Genomic DNA, 6159 nt, shown 5'->3' with positions numbered 1-6159 from the left:
TATTAAGTGCTGAGAGAAAGTGTGCGGGCATTGTATTTTGCCTATAGGCCTTCTAGTATTGACTTGTTCGAGGTTTTCCCAACCTGAAATACTTTTGCAGCAATGCTTGGCAGTATACCTTTTGGAAAAAGTTCAGTAGTAGCTGTGATATTTTAATGACCGAGAAAAATTAAAAGCCAAAGAGAGGGGAAGGGGAGAGTTTGAAGGAATGGGTGAGAAGGAGATTGATTTGGAAAATGATACTGTGAAGAAAAAAATAAATAAAAAAATGGGCCTTAAGCAAAAGGGAGAATAAAAAAAATAAACTTTTGGGCCTTAAGCAAGAGGGAGAATAAAAGAAGAGTCTACCACTAAGCAGAAAAATCAGATGAGCAAAACAAAAAACATTTGAGGAAAATTGGACAACTCAGAAAAGCAAGTTGTGAAATTTTAATCATAATAAAAATTATGAAAAAATGGGGAAATCACAAGACAAATTGCCGATTTTATGAAGTCATGGATGCACCACTAACCATTATTTTGTTTACAAATGTATTTATACTGCAAAAATTCATTATTTGACCAATTACATGATTTTTTCAGAACTCGAATAAGTTTCATTGTTATGTATATGAACTCAAAATATTGAGCTTTACTATACTTTTGTACCTTTACTCTCTCAATAATCATTATGAATCATAAATTCATATTTTCAAGGTTGTTAAATAAAACTATACAGTCTGTAATAAAGGAAACACGAAAACATTTCTATTATCTAGATGATCCTAGCTGGAAAAAGTTTTGAGGAAATCAAAATTTCGGAAAAAGTTAAATTTTGTAGTATAAAATAAATGGTTAGTCGTGCACCTATATTATGATGGCGGCAAGTTGGCAATTGCCTAGTGATATTGATTTCATTAAAAATTCATAACATTCTTATTAGTTGTCCGATTTCCCTCAAAGTGACTTTTAGTTCTGTTATCTGATTTTTCTTGTCCTGTTGAAAAAAAAGTTATTTTGGGGTATAGACTTTCCTTTTAAAAAAGAATTGAGAAAGAAAAAAAAGAAAGAAAGAAAGAAAGAAAGGAAGAAAGAAAGAAAGAATGAAAGAAAGAAAAGAGAGGTACAGAGAGATCTTATCTGCCAAATAAAAATAATGATGATAATAATAATGATAGTAATACTGATGATGATAATAATATTAATGATAATAATAATAATAATGATAATAGTAATAATGATATTAATAATGAATAGCTAGAGAAAAACAAAAGTATCAAGGTGTGCATATCAATAAATAGGCCTATACAGACAAAATTCATCGACAAAATGTGCCTAATTTAATGACAACAAAATAAAGGTCTTTTGAGTTGAGCAAAAAGCAAGAGAGCAATGTGGAGACCACTGTTGCCCCAAAACAGACAGAAGAATCACCTAGAGAGAGCGAGAGAGAGCCAGGTGAGTGCTGAATATCAGAGAAGTGAAAATTTTAGACGAAGAAAATAAATCTAGTCTAGCTGCAGCTATTAAAGAACCCTAGTTCTTTGTTTCATGCATCTGAATGTCTGGAGGTGCAATAACTACGAAAAAATGCTCATACGATTCCTACACTATTGTAGAATTGATATGAAATGCAAGCGGATAAGGTCCCAACAAACTAAACGCTTTAAAAAAAGCTATACATTGAAACCAGAAGAGTTTTTTTAAGTACTATAAGTTACTGTGAAAGAAATCAATGAGATGTCACAGTGCACGACGAAACGTGTGTGGTCAACGTGTTAGACTCTTGCGCGAGCCGTTTCTGTGGGGGTTTTCAATATTTTGGCGGAGCAGTGGTGTAAATAAAAAATACGCGTACGGTACATGTACTGAGCTAGCTAGCTTGCTGTATGCATTTAAGCGAGAGTAAACCGGTGGAGAGAGAGCTTGGGACCTGAAGAGGTAAATAAAATAGGCAGTGTATACAGCCACACGCGTGTGTCTTTACCATCCAGCCACACGCGTGTGGTTATATCCAGAACACCTATCTGTGGATACCGCCACACGCCGCCAGTAATAACAGTAAAACGCGTATGTAGGTCTGACCGTCTATATCACGATCAAAATAACCTCATTTCTTCATTAAATTCTTACATTCTAAACCACTCTGATTTCTTTAAATCGTTTCAATTTCATTCTCACCGTCTTCTTTCCTTGCTTTTCTTGTCTTGTTACAAAAGGCCGCCTGTTAAATAGCAAATTTCCACACTTTTTCTACTTGTGTCGATTCTCTACTGACTCTAGGCTATGTGCGTGTACGTGCGTACGTACGAAACTCGGGATTCGTGCATGCTTAACGCTTGGTACGAAAATTATTCGTACCAAACGTAAACGTAACCCAAACTGTGTATGTCTACTGCGCTGCGCTAACCCTGTATGGGTCTGCCACCGTACCGCGAAGGAAGCCAGAATCGACACAAGTAGAAAAAGAGAATTTGCTGTTAAACAGACGACCGTTTGTAACAAGACAAGAAAAGCAAGGAGAGAAGACGGTGAGAATGAAATGATCTAAGGATATCAAAGGGGTTTAGAATGTAAGAATTTAATGAAGAAATGAGGTTATTTTGATCGTGATATAGACGGTCAGACCTACATACGTGTTTTACTGTTATTACTGGCAGCGTGTGGCGGTATCCACAGATAGGTGTTCTAATTCTGGATATAACCACACGCGTGTGGCTGGATGGTAAAGACACACGCGTGTGGCTGTATACACTGCCAATAAAATAAGGTTATGAACGCTATCTATATATCTACTGATATAACTCTATAGTGATTAATATTCAAGCTTTACGGAATTCGATTTGTATTTGTTTTAGCACCTCTAATGTGTTGAAATTAGTGAAGTAAGTGTGAGATAAATTGATTAAATTGCGAACATCTGTTTACGAGATGGCATCGTAATTGTGACTTTGTGTAATTGACAGCCGGCTGGCGCTGGTACCTACTACTAAAGTACTAGACCTCGGCTCTGTTTACGTTTGTGTACTGTATTGATCGAGCTGGCCAGGGTCTATATACGACAAAACGTTATTGTCTTGTCTTGTCTTTCCGTTAATGTCCACAATCATTGTCTTCTTGTCTTTCGGTTAATGCCCACATATGGGCATTTTCACGGTAACTGACATTACATGGCACGATGTTTTCACACCTTTCATTTTGTGTATCTCTACTCTATACTCTAGATCTAAACAACAAATGATGGGAGTTTGCTTTTGATACAGTTAGTAAAGTGAACCTTGCTGTATACTCTGATACTAAGTTTTCCTATGTAACCACATTTTTTTAAGGCATCAGCAAGCAAAAATGTGTTGGTAACTGACATTACGCAAATGAAAGGACATGCAATTTCAGGGTGTTCATTCAAATTGAAATATCTCATGTCCCTGAGAGTGAGAAGATGTTAATATACCTCCAGCTCCATTACTAGTGTCAAAATATTAAACAATTCGTTTTTGTCTTTTGGGGGCTACAACCATGCTGGTAACTGACATTACACTTAATTTGCCATAGAGATATTACACATTGAAGTCAAATCATTGGGAATGATGTGGAATCATTGTGTTGTATCTTCTGTGCAGGCTGGGCCTCACATGAAAGTGAGCTTGATGTGGAAGTATACCCGTCTTTTACCCAAGTTTCTAAGAACATTTCAATGAAAAATCTTTTTCTTAATTCCTTTCTTTGATTTGAAATTTTTTTTATCATTACTTGTCGGTATTAACATTTACCAGTGCTATATGATTTTCAAAGGGATAACTTTCTTGGTACTTATGTGTATAAGGCTTTTAAAGTCATAAAAGTTTCATAATACTTCACATTTTTAATCATCAAAAGATAAATGTATGTTTTTACTTACTCGGGAGGGGGGGGGGGTCATAGCAGCTACATGTTTTCCTATAGTAATTTAATATTACATTGACTTTACACATAGATTTTTCTGACTATACACCCATAATATATTCATCAGTTTTATAAATACCAATTGAATTTTTAAACCTTTTCCTTCTCCAACCTCCCCCTCCCCTCAAAAAAGGCAAAATGAATAAGGGTCTCCTCCCCTTGACTACATGTACCCTGTAACCCCTCCCCCGAATCTCATTCAACCATGTAGTTTTATTGATTTCTATTATGGTCAGTGCAAGCAATGCTTGTTAATATCTGTCAGATTTCAATTCTCTTCATAATTTGTTTGATAATTTTCTTTGCTAATTTCTTTTTCAAGCTGTCAACAAAAAATAAACTCCAGCTTCGAAACTGAATCTGAATTATTTTTAAATTAGAAAAAAACAAAACACAGTTTTAGTAGATCCATGCAACATTGATCACAACTGTCAAATTTCATTTTTCATCTATACTCGTAAACCAACAACAAAAATTGTATCACACATCCACACTACTAATACCCTTTTTACACAGGATTTTCTTAGCCCCGGACTATCGCTAGCCCCGTACTATCCTTAACCCCGTACTATTTTTTTTCCTTTTCACACATGCCAAATTGTTATTGCTAACCCCGGATAAGGAATGATTGCTTTTCACACACGAAACTCGCTAACCCCGGACTAGTGGTTTTTGTCGATCATTCGTAGTACAAGTACTTCACTCGTACACTTTTTACACACGCTAAAATTTCCTTAACCCCGTACTATAGGTGGGGCTAAATTGCCATTTAGCCCCACCTATAGTACGGGGTTAAGCTTAGCCCACTTTCGTTTTACACTAGCGATCTTAACCCCGTACTATCGCTCTTAGCACCGCAATTGCTGGGATAACCCTGCTTTTTTGCAGGGCCAAATAATCCCGTACTAAAGGTGGGGTTAGCCCACTTTGCAAAAATGCTGTGTGAAAAGAAAGTGGGCTAAGCTTAACCCCGTACTATAGGTGGGGCTAAATGGCAATTTAGCCCCACCTATAGTACGGGGTTAAGGAAATTTTAGCCTGTGTAAAAAGGGTATAACAGGCATAAAACCAGGAATTTACTTTTAGCGAGGCAATGCTCAAAAGAATCCTAGAAACTAAAAAAGAGACACTGGAAATACCCTTCATCAAAATGTTAAGCTAAAAAATGTTGCAGATTTAGGCAATAGGTTTGGAAAAGTACCCCCTCCCCCCCCCCCCCGAAAACCAAACAAAAATCTACTGATACAAACAATTACGTACTTGGTAAGTGCATGTACAAAACAATTTCATTGTAATTTTTTTTGCATGATGGGAATGCAACTTCCTTCATAATTTCATACAGTATTCCTTGTGAACTATACCTTTTAAAAGTCAGTAGCAAGCTCCTTCTGGTGTGACTTTTAAAGTGAGAGACTTCAATAACAAGTATACAATACACCGGGTGAACACCCTTCTCTTTTACGAATATATTGGTTTTAACGTGCATAGGTTGTGACTCTCCTATATGGTACGCTGGACCAACATTTGCGTCCTTTCCGATGGACGGAGTGTTTACCGACTGCATTCTCACCTGCACTGAATACAGTGGTGAGGCACGCTAACACACAATGCTAGAGCATCAGATTTTTTTGTTAGATGCATTTCGGCATGAGCGGGATTCGAACCCCTCACATTGAGATCTACGATCTTATCCGAAACATGCGCTCTAACCGACTGAGCTACGCTGCCTCCCTGTTCCAACATGACATTGTGAAATGTCCAACTCTACCTCCAGGTCGCTCAAGTCAAGACCAGAGTGACATGACAGCATTAAATTCTCTACCATTTATTTTGTCAGGGTGTGCGCTAATTCTTTCCAATTCTACTCGTACTTGTCCTAGCACACTACTACGATGTTAACCCTGGACTTGTCCGTGTAATACTAGGCAGACACATACTCTCCAAAATGGGGTAGAATGGGGTCGCATAGCACTCCAAATAAAAGGGGGAAAAATAAATTATATGCACTTACCTTGATTATGAATCTATCGTGACACAGAATCCTGATGTCGAGGCACAAACTGGAACCTCGAAAAAAGGAAAAGTTCTGTCTTGTTCGTCAAGAATTGAAAACAAAATGGCTGATTGATACCGAGAACGAACGTGACGAGGTCTAACTTTTCCTTTTTTTGAGGGTCCAGTTTGTGCCTCGACCACAGGATTCTGTTTTTCAGACCATGAGGGTGACATTGTGCTTTC

The 6159-nt window shown here is 37.2% G+C and overlaps 1 protein-coding gene across 2 annotated transcripts in view; it reads left to right on the top strand.

Annotated features, from left to right (window-relative positions):
* Nucleotides 1-1834: 1834 nt before the first annotated feature.
* Nucleotides 1835-6159, top strand: part of LOC121416328 (peptidyl-glycine alpha-amidating monooxygenase B-like) — a 50001-nt gene continuing 45676 nt past the window's right edge. For both annotated transcript variants that reach the window (XM_041609891.1, XM_041609890.1), the window contains exon 1: nucleotides 1835-1920. The gene's annotated coding sequence lies outside the window, so the exon portion shown is untranslated. The remainder of the gene's footprint in view (nucleotides 1921-6159) is intronic.

Source organism: Lytechinus variegatus, chromosome 5 (assembly GCF_018143015.1).
Source record: "Lytechinus variegatus isolate NC3 chromosome 5, Lvar_3.0, whole genome shotgun sequence".
In the NCBI taxonomy this organism is placed as follows: Eukaryota; Metazoa; Echinodermata; class Echinoidea; order Temnopleuroida; family Toxopneustidae; genus Lytechinus; species Lytechinus variegatus.
Note: the sequence above shows the minus strand (reverse complement) of the source record. Positions and strands in the feature narration are given on the sequence as shown.